General features: G+C 41.1%; 1 long non-coding RNA gene across 1 annotated transcript; it reads left to right on the plus strand.

Annotated features, from left to right (window-relative positions):
* Positions 1–9,665: 9,665 nt before the first annotated feature.
* Positions 9,666–12,795, plus strand: LOC133375642 (uncharacterized). The gene is made up of 2 exons (XR_009760273.1): positions 9,666–9,785; positions 12,522–12,795. It is a non-coding gene; the product is annotated as an uncharacterized LOC133375642 (long non-coding RNA).
* The last annotated feature ends 211 nt before the right edge of the window (positions 12,796–13,006 follow it).

Consider the following 13,006-nt stretch of genomic DNA (forward strand, 5'->3'; position numbering starts at 1 on the left):
AGATATGCTTAGGGGCACTGTTTTCTAAGGGTTTGCGTGTGTGTTCTATATCTGTTTTTCTTTAGAAATGAAAGGCGCTTTGCTCTTAATCTCTTTCTGTGCACACTTTTATTCTGGTGGTAGAAATGCACTCAGCTTAAAGTTCCAGCACTGTCTGCTCCACAGCTAATTACAAAAGTTGAAGCCCTCTGGTACAAGACAAGTAATAGACTATAGAGTTATATTTATTTATTAAATTTATATCCTGCCCTTCCTTCTAAAGGAGCTTTGGGCAGCAAATACATCCCTGAGAAAGCAATATATAATTAAAAACAAAATAAAAACATTAAAAATCTCTGAAAACAATCACATAAGAGCTGAATGGGATATAACATTGCAATGTTTAAATCTGATTTCTAAGGTTCATGATTCATTTCCAAATCTCACTATTGTTTTAAAAATTTTATTGACAATTCCTGTCACCACTGCATCAACAGAGTGAAGTTTCTCTAAACTGAAATTATTGAAAAATTATTTAAGAACTACGATGTCTCAAGAAAGGTTGTCTAATTTGACTTTATTATCAATAGAACATAAACTGTGTGAAAATCTAGATTTTGACAAGTTGATTAATGATTTTGCAGAAGTGAAAGCAAGGAAAATAAATTTTTGAGAATAAATATATAGTTTCTTATATTTGTATTATTTTAATTTTAATCCGAACGTAATTGCCCGTCAACAAAGCAGCCAGACATTTACAAAAATGATTAAATTCTGTCATCCTCAATATTTAAAACAACGGTTCTGCACAAAGTGTTTTCAATTGTTTAGTTAGGAAGATAAAGACGGGAAAATATGCCTAAAAATAAACTGCCATATCTAGCAGATATCGACAAAGGGAAGACAGATGTCGAGAGACAAGTGGAGAAATGGATATGGAACAGGTTGACTAGAGGCCTATTCCCTGAAGTGAAGGTAATCATATTTGTATTTAATAGGTTGTTAGCCTCATATGTAAATTAAATATTATAATTACATATATTCATAAATAAAATCTCTCTATATAAATATATATATAATAGAGAAAGAATTGGGGGGGGCAACTATGCTTTTGCCCTGGGCCCCACACGTGCTAAGGGCGGGCCTGTATGTACAACCTCTGCATTGAACACTGGCCTCTTTGCCCCTCCCATCATGCTTCAAGTGGGCTGTCTGGTTTAAATATTTTACACTTAAAAGCTCCTCTGAGAAGGCAAAGGAGGGTGGAATGTTTCAGTAGCAGAACTGAGCTCACTGTTTTGTCACACAAAAATCCACTCCTAGGTTTCCTTCAATGCTTTCTTCATCTCAGCAGCCTAATTTACAAGGGGAGGGGAAGGCTTTTCATTGTTGCTGTTGTTGAACAACTGGGAGGCAAAATCCTTGCTGTTCTACTGCAAATCACTAAGAGATCTACTTTCTGCCCACCCTGGGCCACATACAAGCCTGAACATCTAGCCAGCTTGTTTCCAAGGGCCAATTCCCATACAAGAAGGGCTGAGGAACTTGTGGCCCTCCAGATGTTGTCAATCTACAACTCCTATCATTCTTGCCCATTGGACATGCTGGCTGGGGCTGATGAGAGGAAGTCCAACAATATCTGGAGGGCCACAGTATGCCCCAATCCCTGCCCCCCCCCAAAAAACCCCGTCCTTAGAATCTGCTCTGACACTCTTGCTACCCTTTTATTTATTTATTTATTACATTTATATACCGCCCCATAGCCAAAGCTCTCTGGGTGGTTTACAGCAATTAAAAACAATAAAAACAAATATACAAATTTTAAAAGACAAAAAACAATTTAAAAACACAATTTAATTTTTTTTAAAAAACACATGCTAAAAGACTATGTTGTGAGGATGCATCATATTCCTTTCCTTCATGACTGAATGGCCACAGCCAGCCCTCCCACGTTAGGGGTTAAGGGGCAGAATTTCTAGGTCAGAAGGTGTTGCTTCCAGGCAGGCTTTTATCTCCAACACTTTAACAAAAGAAATTAAAGGCAGGCCTTTGAGCCTGGGAGTCTCTGCCTCTGTCACATCCCTGGCACCATTTCTCAAGAGGTACCAAAAGGGCTTCTCAAACCAGTAGTGATGTTTTGGGATGTATAAACGTACTATGTTTAAAATATATTTCATTTATTTATCTCTTTGTCAACTGTATTTATATACCACCTTTCTGCCATGGCATTCGAGGTAGCTTAAAAGATTTTTAAAAGCTAAAGCAAAGTCACAGACGCAAAAAAAATTAAAAACAGCAGTGTTTTCTGGCAGCCTGTTCAGAAGCTGACTGCATGAGCTCCTGGGCCTCCAAGGTTTCTCCCTTTTTTGCTTTCCCTGCAGAGCACAAAAGTCCTCAAGTAGCTCCTGAATGATGGGAGAGAGAGGGGCTGCCCTTGCTGAGCTTTCTCAGCTGTTTAGACAACCTCAATGAACAAGTTCAGTGAACATGAACACTTAAGGGGAGAGTAATACGCCCACTACTAACACACCCCAGTGCCAACACACCAGTTAGCTACACTTTGTGATAGTGTTAAAGCGGGTCTATACACAATACAGATTTATGTACATAGGACTCTTCCACACAAGCAGAAACCCTGATTGGTCAGGATTCCCATTCAAATAAAAAAGCCCTATAGGTGTACATCTGTACACACACAGACTCCCTTTCACACAAACACTGAATGTGCAACCATGAGGATGTGTGCCAGTGGGCACACTTGTGTCATAGGACATGGCTAACAGGTACAATCCAGCCCCTCTTCACACATTAATTGACCATGTTTGTTGAGGGAGAAGGGTTCATACGAACAGAGAGCCAGTGTAGTGTAGTGGTTAGAGTGTTAGACTAGGATCTGGAAGACCAAAGATCAAAATCCCTACACAGCCGTGAAGCTCACTGGATGACGTGGGGTGAGCCACTGTGTCTCAGCCCTAGCCTACTTCTCAGGATTGTTGTGAGGATTAAATGGGGAGGAGTGAAGCATGTATGCCACCTTAAGCTGCTTGGAGGAAAAGTGGGATATCAATGTATCAATAAATAAATAAAACAGCCCTGGCAAAGAATCCCCAAAGAAACTTTACTACTAGTATCAAAATTCTTGGTTCACTCAAAGTTCCTTGGCTGTCTCAAGGACAGGCCTCCACATTTTGCCTTGAAAACATGCTTGTAAAATTCAGCAGCAGTCCCAGCCCAGACCTAATCATTTTTGCCCACTGCGTGAAGAGTATCTTCATCCGAACAAGACCCCAGGTAGGACACCCAGCACTAGCAGGAGACAGATGACACCGAACAGTACACAGTTTAACCAATAACCTGCATTAGCATTTCCATTCCAGTAGTAACGTGTGTGAAACCTCTCCCCTCACAGTTTTTTTTTTAAAAAGGCCTTACTGACATCATATTTTGCTGCACTTGCCAATAATTTAGATCAGTGGTTCCCATACTTTTTCCCCATGGACTACTTGAAAATTGCTGAGGGTCTTGACGGACTGCTTAATGATTTTTCTGTCTTTTGTACCAATTGTAATGCACTGTGCAAGATGCTGCATGATTTTTTAAATTACAGTTTTGCAGACACTCTGTGGACCAACGGAATGAACCTCATGGACCACTGGTGGTCCACAGACCTCAGATTGGGAACCCAAGCCTTAGATCAACCTTTCTCAACCTTTGGGTCCCCAGATGTTGCTGGACTACAACACCCATCAGCCACAGCCACAGCATGGCCAATGGTCAGGAATTATGGGAACTGTAGTCCAGCAATATCTGGGGACCCAAAGGTTGAGAAAGGCTGCCTTAGATGTTACATCAAACAGAATCCTCCAAATTTGCATTGAAATTTTGCTTTACATGAACCTTTGGTGGCAACTCACTTATCAATCACAGCTCTGACTTCACTCATTGGCTAAAAACACTGACAGACAGGAGCAGCTAGACTGGCTCATTTCACATATATTGCATAGAAGAGTACCTGCACATTTTGATTCATCGCTTTCTTTTTAGGAGGGCTAGAGACTTTTTTTTTTCAAAATGAAGCTCAGATTCTGGGCTATATACTGGGGGAGCCACTGAAGATGACCGTCAGGCAATGGCTTAGCAACCTCTGGATTAGAGAAAAAGTTTGCAGGTTTCCAAGCTACACAGAGCTCTTTGTCAGACAATAATAAGAGCTATTCTGACCAAAGAATTCTGTGTTTTCAAAATAGCAATAACATAATTAATAATCAGATATTTAATATAGAGTATTTGCTCTGCCAGCCATCCTGTTTGCTTTTGTTTAATTAACAAAGGTTCCAATGTCTGTAAATGCTCTGATTAATTACGAAACCAAGGAGTCACCTTTGCTCCAGATGGATTACTGGAAGTAATCTTCAAAGTTAAACATTCAGTGATACTTCTTTTTTCTGAATCAAAATCCTTTCTTCAGCAACAAATCCAACCAAGTTATATAATGTGATAGGATGCAGTTTATTTATTTATTTATTATGCAGTCAGTAATCATATTACTAACACATAAAAGATGTGGATTTGATCTTGCTTTATCTCCTTCGTAATGGACAAACAGCCAAATCCATTAAGAGAACAGGGATTTAAATCCTAAAAAGCACTAAGGTATGCCAAAAGTCAAGGAAATATTAGAAGTTCTGTTGCCTCCGGCAGGAATAATCTGGCACAGGTTTTTCTTAAGTAAATTTAAATAGAGTGTTTTCTGCTGTAGGGATGCTCTCTCCCATGGGCTAAGGCAGCCTATAATTTTGACTTAACAATCAAGCAGATATAGAATGGATAAAAGCTGCAGATGAAGTCTGGGAGCATTTTTAGACATGAGCCAAAGAATTCAGCATGACATGTCAGCAATTCTCCCTGGAATTGTTTAAACAGAAACTGAACACAGTTCAGCTGCGTTGTGTATTTTCTTTCATAATAGTTTGGGGGTATTGTGGCACATGCCATAATTGTAAACTATTCTGGATACAGAAACAGTTATTTGTTTACTTTTACTTGGCAGTTCTACCTGTTAATTTTTTTTTAATATGCCATATGGCTTCCACAGTAATCTTTGCTTATGTGCACATATGAATCATCAGCATTACTAAGACACATGACTGGCCCAAGACTCATCCTGACTCATCAAGTTAACTAAATTGATAGGTTTATATCCTGCATAATAAAATAGGAAACTCATTCTCTGAGTGTGGGTCTGTACGTAGCCAAAGTGGCATCACTCGTTCACAAGAGGGAGTTATCAGCAGATTCAGGGGAACTCCAAAGTTTGCAGAAGTACTAAAAAAAATAGGGGGTGGGTGGAAGGGGAATTTTCCCCAAGCAGCCTAATGAGCCTGAGTATACTCAGTGGGCATGGAAACCTTACTGACTGTTGAAAGTAAAAAAAAAATGGAAAACCAGGGTAGCGAGTTGGGGTAATCCTGAAAGTCAACATGGCTGGCTGGTTGGCTGGAACCCTCAACAGGAGCGCTTCACACATTTTGATGCAGCTCTCACTTGCCTGCAACTATCAACCACAAGAACTGAATAGAATATCCATGTTCAGAGGTTTCATACTTCTAAGATGCCAGAAAACAACCAAAAATGACCATCATGTTTATGCACCTCTTGGAAGCGCCTTCTGAGAGAGGTGGCCTGCTGTTGTTGGTAACAGGATGCTGGACTAGATGAACTTCTGGTCTGATTCACCAAGGCAGTTCATTTGTTCTTGTGTAAGGAAAAGTAGGATGTGTCCTGGTAGAGCTCAGTGACTCTTTATCTTTGACTCTTTATCTTTAAACCAGACTTGCACTGGGCAGGCTTTCAAACAGAGGATGCCTTCCTGTCCCCTTACAGACATACGACCAACCTTGTTTTCTGGATCCAAGGATTGGAACATATAAAAAAGGATCAATAAAATGCCCAAATGTTCAACTAACTGATAATCATGTAGATAAAAATGTCCACTGAGTAAAAAACAGTCCAACAGCAGCAGGAATATAAACCAGAAAGTGCTCATTTTCCTCCCCATCAGTACCCTAAGGCACCTTCTCCCCACTACTCACCTAGGAAGATTAATCCCCCACCAACAGGCTCTCACCATGTCAAGCACAGCTAACAGCACACCTGATCCTCACAGGGAGCTGTTGGGCTACAACTCGCATCTGTTCCAGCCAGCATAGCCAAGAGTCAGGGATGATGGGAGTTGTAATCCACATCACCTGGAGGACATCACATTGACTATTCTGGATTGAGCTTCTAGCATCCCACTACGAACAACAAAAAATGCAGGTTTGTTTGCACTGGTGTACGAAAGGCTTACTCTTGTGCGAGGGATGACCTTCATGTGGCAGGTGGGCTCTGAAAAAGGAGCTGCTATGAAAACAACATGTAGATCAGCTCTCTGACTTTTCACTATATAACACTGACTTTAAAGTAAAGGAGGATCACTCCTGTGATGGCTGTTGCCCACTGGGACTGGTAGGGTGAAAGGCAGGGAGGCCAACAGTAGGTGGAGCCAGAGGCAATGACAGGCATAGCAAACTCATTCTAGTCCCCCCCCCCCATCCTCCTCCCTGTTGAGTTCTACAAGGGGCAACACTGACTCAGGAGGAGGGAGCTGACATCCAGTGCCACCCTCTGCATTGGTTGTAAGTAAGAAGGCAGCAAGTGAGGGCTGGCTGAAGGCAAATGGAGGTTGCTGGGCAGTGTCCCATTCATCTCATTGATCAGTTTCCACTGTCTGCATGTATGTGTAAGTACATCTCCAATATGTCTCCTTAGCTGGATAAAGAACCACAAACAGGTCCTGTACATGTACCCCTAGTCTCTGGTCTAGCCTCAACAAACATGCAAGTATGCAGACTTCTAAAAGGAAGCAGCAAAACTACTGCTCCTGCCCCAGATTCCCAGAGTTGTTGGCATTCCTTTGGGCTGTTTCCATCCCAGCTAATTCACCACTCTCAGTCTCCCAATTAATTGATGTAGTCCAATAATATTAATTGATGAAGTCTCGAGGGCACCAGGTTGGGGAAGGCTACATTAGAGACTCCAGCCCCTTACCCTGGAGAGGGTGGATGCTGTTTGATTCCTAGATGTGCACAGTGGTGACTGGTGCCCACTGGGACTGGTAGGGCAGAAGACTGGGAGGACAACAGTAGGTAGAGCCAGAGCAGAGCCTATTAATGCTAGTTTTGTCCCCTCCTCTCTGCTGGGTTCTACAAGGGCAACACTGAGACTAAGGGAGGAGGGAGCTGACAGGCAGGGCCACCCCCTGGATGAGATGTAGATAAGAAGGCAGGTAGGTGGGGGTTGGCTGAGGGCTAAATGAGGTTGGTGGGGCAGTGCCCCACTCACCCTAATAGACAAACCTCCCCTGGACCACTTCAAAATTAAAAGTCTAAACAAATATGCTTTCCAAAGACAAAGCAGATTTTAGCTAAATTTCCTGCTAAACATCACCAAGTATAATAATAATAATAATAAAATTTTATTTGTTAGTCGCCCATCTGTCTGAATTAACAGACACTCTGGGCGACGTACAACAATATAAAATACAATATAAAACATATACAATCACCAATCACAATATTAACATCAATTCATCTAAAACCATCCTTCAATTAATACAATATAAAAACCTAACCCGCCCCAGAAATCCCATAGGCCTGCCTGAATAGCCAGGTCTTTAAGGCTCGGTGAAAAGCCATCAGGGAGGAGGCATGTCGGAGGTCAAACGGAAGCAAGTTCCAGAGGGTGAGGGCCACGATCGAAAACGCCCTCTCTCTGGTCCGCACCAGTCTAGCTGTTTTCACCGGTGGGACCGAGAGAAGGTCTTGTGAGGCTGATCTTGTTTGGCAGCATATTTGGTGATACTGGAGGCATTCCTTCAGATAAACTGGGCCGAAACCGTATAGGGTTTTAAAGGTTAGTACCAACACCTTGAATTGGGCCCGGTACACAACTGGCAACCAGTGTAGCTCTATCAACACTGGGGTGACATGATCCCGGCGACGGCTCTGCTTTATCAAGCGTGCCGCCGCATTCTGTACCAGCTGCAGTTTCCGGACCGTCTTCAAGGGTAACCCCACGTAGAGCGCATTACAGTAGTCTAGTCGAGAGGAGACCAGGGCATGTATCACCCGTGGGAGCAGATGAATAAGAAGGTAGGGTCGCAGCCTCTGTACTAGATGTAATTGGTACCAAGCTGCCCGGCTCACTGCCGCAACCTGAGCCTCCATAGATAGCTGGAAATCCAAAATGACCCATGGCTGCAGACCTGGTCCTTTAGGGGTAATCTCACCCCATTAAGTACCAAGTCAAAATTTCCCAACCTTCTCTTGTCCCCCACTAGCAACACCTCGGTCTTGTCGAGATTAAGCTTCAGCCTGTTCTCTCCCATCCATCCACTTACGGACTCCAGGCAATTGGACAAGGTATCCACAGCCAACTCTGGTGAAGATTTAAATGAGAGATAGAGCTGCGTGTCATCCGCATATTGGTGACACTGCAGCCCAAAACTCCTGATGATGGCTCCCAGCAGTTTCATATAGATGTTGAATAGCATGGGGGAGAGGATAGAACCCTGTGGCACACCACAATTAAGAGGCCAAGGGTCTGAAACCTCATCCCCCAATGCCACCCGTTGATATCTGCCGGAGAGATAGGAACGGAACCACTGTAAAACAGTGCCTTCTATTCCCAATCCCTCCAGGCAATTTAAAAGTATGTCATCTCTTTTTCCTATGATGACGGAGGCATAAACAAAACAAAGCCCTGCTTCCTAGGGTGAAATTTTGTTGTTTAATGTTTATATATCACCTTTATGCATTATCAATGCTGTCAAAGTGGTTCAAATTAAATATTTTCTGCTCTTAAAATAGTGCCCAAATACCCTTGCCTCTGGCGGCCACCACACTCTGCCTCATGTTGCATCTAAGAACATGAGAAGACCCTGCTAGATCAGGCCAGTCGCCCGTCATAGTCCAGCATCCGGTTCTCACAGTGGCCAACCAGATGCCTATGAAAAGCCCAAAAAGGAGGTCAAAGACCAGAATGCTGAAAAGATGTAGCTTTATTCTATGCACAGAGGCACCATAGATTTCTTGTATATAAAAAAGAAGAAATTTCTGTGTAAAATATGCTAAAGCCCAACGCGTTTCAGCTTGTGCGGTCAAGCCTTCATCAGGGGCTAAAATACAAAATATTAAATATTTTTTAAAAAAACATATCACCAACTTAAACACACACATTCATTTCTGGAAGAACACAGTTACAGAAATGTTGCAGCCAAATGTTGCTTTCATTAATCTCAGAATATAGTTACAAAACTCTAACAACTTGAATACATATTAACATCTTAAACACACACATTTTCATTTCAGGAAGGACACAGTTACAGAAATGTTGCAGCCAAATGTTGCTTTCATTAATCTCAGAATATAGTTGCAAAACTCTGACAACTTAAATACATATCTAATTCTAAAAAAACAATTACAGAAATAATATTGCAGTCAATATTGCTTCAATATTTTCAAAATATACTACCAAAATTGAACTCTTCAGTAAAATATTACCTGTTACCTCTACTCTAATTCAGAACAAACACAGTCAACTTAAGTCAGGTGTGGTGAAGTAATTATCAAGCAGGTTCAACTCATTGCATGCTGCAGAGTTCTATATTTCTTTGAATTTGGTTTCAGTTTGCTTTACATGACAACAGCGATAAGGAAGATACCAGGAAAAGTTTGTTTTAATATTTTACTGAAGAGTTCAATTTTGTAAGTATATTTTGAAAATATTGAAGCAATATTGACTGCAATATTATTTCTGTAATTGTTTTTTTAGAATTAGATATGTATTTAAATTGTCAGAGTTTTGCAACTATATTCTGAGATTAATGAAAGCAACATTTGGCTGCAACATTTCTGTAACTGTGTCTTTCCTGAAATGAAAATGTGTGTGTTTAAGATGTTAATATGTATTCAAGTTGTTAGAGTTTTGTAACTATATTCTGAGATTAATGAAAGCAACATTTGGCTGCAACATTTCTGTAACTGTGTTCTTCCAGAAATGAATGTGTGTGTTTAAGTTGTTGATATGTTTTTTTAAAAAATATTTAATATTTTGTATTTTAGCCCCTGATGAAGGCTTGACTGCACAAGCTGAAACGCGTTGGGCTTTAGCATATTTTACACAGAAATTTCTTCTTTTTTATATACAAGAAATCTATGGTGCCTCTGTGCACAGAATAAAGCTACATCTTTTCAGCATTCTGGTCTTTGACCTCCTTTTTGTGCTTCCAGTGAATGCTTCACACTTTTATCTTGTTACTCGTCATATTTTGTGCCTATGAAAAGCCTGCAAGCAAGACATGAGTGCAATAGCGCTCTATCCCTTGTGATTTCACAGCAACTGGCATTCAGAAGCGTACTGCCTCTGACAGTGGAGGGACAACTGCCCCTGAATGGATAGCTCCAAGCATATTCTCCCCCCCCTTTTTTTTTATCAGAACCACAGATAACGGTTTGAAAGGACTTTATTTCTGAATTACCTTTGGAAGGTAAAGAACAGAGTAGTTAATACCACTCTGCCTTTAGCAAGTCTGAGCTACTGAAAGGAAATGCATGAGACGATTTTCTCTATCTCACAGAGCGCATCTTGGATTACCACCAAAACCAAAGACTGATTGATTAAGGATGCCCTTATTTTTCCAAAACAAACAAACAAACGCTGACTAAAGAGAAAATGCTAAGGGCAATTTCTTTACAAAAGCAAACTTTTGTATGGTGTTTTGGAGGACCCAGTTCTTATCCATTGCAAAAACAACTACAGATGCAGATACAGTGAGCAGTATGATGTAGCAGACAGTAGAGCTGTTTTATTTTCATTGGAGTTAGTTTTGAATCCTGTTTTGTTACAAGTGGTTCAAGCTGAAGAACGTGAGATCTTTCAAAGCATCCTGCTGCCTACCAGTCACCCAAAGGATCAGAGCTATTCATGCTTCATCACTCTTGACCTCCTTGATCAGGCTTAGGTTATCCTTTTATGCTTAGGAGAAGGAAGATAAACAGTCCCTGGGACTGTATAAACAAATTATTCCTCCACAAACACTTTCCAAGCACAACCCAGGAACGAATTACCTGTGCTCCTTCTCTGCTCACCCCCAGCTGCACATACAGTGGTCAGAGTTAACCTAAAGCATTGAATGTCCCTTGTCATCCCTTGTCAGGCCTTTCTTCCCTCTATGCAGCATCAGCAGCATGATCAACATACATGGAATGCAGTCAGATAACGTTCCCTCCCCCTTTTCTGGGAGCCATTGTTCATTGCAAAGGGGATGGCCAGTACAGCTGTGTAGAGACACACAAATGAATGCATGTGCACACATAGGAATCTAGGAAGCTGCCTCATACTGTGTCAGACCATTGATTCATCTAGCTCAACATTGTCTACACCGACTGGCAGCAGCTTTCCCGAATTTCAGGCAGGAGTCTTTCCCCAGCCCTACCTGGAGATGCCAGGGATTGAACTTGGGACATTCTGCATGTTCTTTTTATTAAAAATAATTTTCTTTTTAGAAATTAAATAATCTGCTGTCTGATTTATGGGGGCATCTTTTTAGTTGGAAAAAAATGTTTTGATGAATTGATCTGACTGATCAGTCAAACTCTGTAGTCTTCAAATAAATAAATATATCTATATCCAAAAATAGAGTAGAAAAAAAGCAGCTTGTATAGTTTAAAGAAGGTGGCAGCTATATCTGGCATTGGATCCTGCCTGCCTTCAAGAGTGGGAAGAGGACAATGTAATCCATGGGTCAGAATCCACTGGGACATTCTCCGTCTTCATTACAATTAATTTGAATTGTACACGGGCTCAGTCTTCAGTTTCCCTTCGTTCCAGTGAGGCCTTGTGCAGGAGAATGTCCTAGTAGATTTATTTAACTGGTGTGGAAGGGGTGCCATTTGAATTTTCTGATTGAGGGACCCAAATATCTTGAGCCAGGACTGGTCTTTTTAGTTGCCATCCTGTTCACAGTTAGCCTATTTAATTCTACTGAAGTAGAACAACCTAATGGCATGCGTGTAGGTCTACAATCTGAAAACAAACTGGAGCAAATCATGCTCTTCCTTTTCATGCTTACTTTACTTGGTTACTGGCCTTGAGTTCTCTGCAGTGAATTGCTGAGGTTAAGAACACTTAAGAGTAGCGGTTTGGATGATTTGGTGACTTGGAAGATGAATGAGACCAGCTTTAAAAAAAAAGATTAAATATGTTCTGTTCCAAGCACTTCAGAGTTTATTGAACTGAAGTCAGGAAATGTTCTGTGATGGGAAAGATATTTTCCCAGATAAAAATATGAACCACATCTTTGAAAATGCGTTTTTCCCCTTATCTGTGAAGGTAAATGCAGATTTTTTTGGTCAAAAAGCCTTTCCTGCATTAAAGCTTTCACCTTCTCTAAGCTTGCATTAAAAGCATCCTAATCACCACATTTGTGACATGCTTTTCAGGATCTTCAAGAATTTGGCAGTATCACAAGAGAAACTGGAGGCTGCTTAGCAAGTAAAAGCACTGGATGTGGGTTTTCCTTATCTTGGATCAAGGTCCATTTTTCTCTAGGTCATCAGAAAAACGTAGCCCAGGGCATTGACCTAGAATAGGGGTTCCAAGATTGTGGTCTGTGGACTACCAGTGATCTGTGAACTTCATTCAAGTGGTCTGTGGATTTATGTTTGAAGGCGAGATAGCACATCCATCATATTAAATGTTCATATTGATTTATAATTGTGTTTTTATAGCTTCTTTTATTTCTTATATTGTTTTAGGATTGGAGGTATTGTGATGGATGTCTTTGGGTCCCCTTTCTAGCCTCTGATTGGAATCTGTACAGGTGGAGTTATAGCAGACAAACCTGCTCTACTAGTCAAACTAGTTCCTTTCATAAGTTAATAGTTCTGGTCAAACATCAATCTGTGAGTTTAGGCCCACTGAATGG

Source organism: Rhineura floridana, chromosome 1 (genome assembly GCF_030035675.1).
Source record: "Rhineura floridana isolate rRhiFlo1 chromosome 1, rRhiFlo1.hap2, whole genome shotgun sequence".
Lineage (NCBI taxonomy): Eukaryota > Metazoa > Chordata > Lepidosauria > Squamata > Rhineuridae > Rhineura > Rhineura floridana.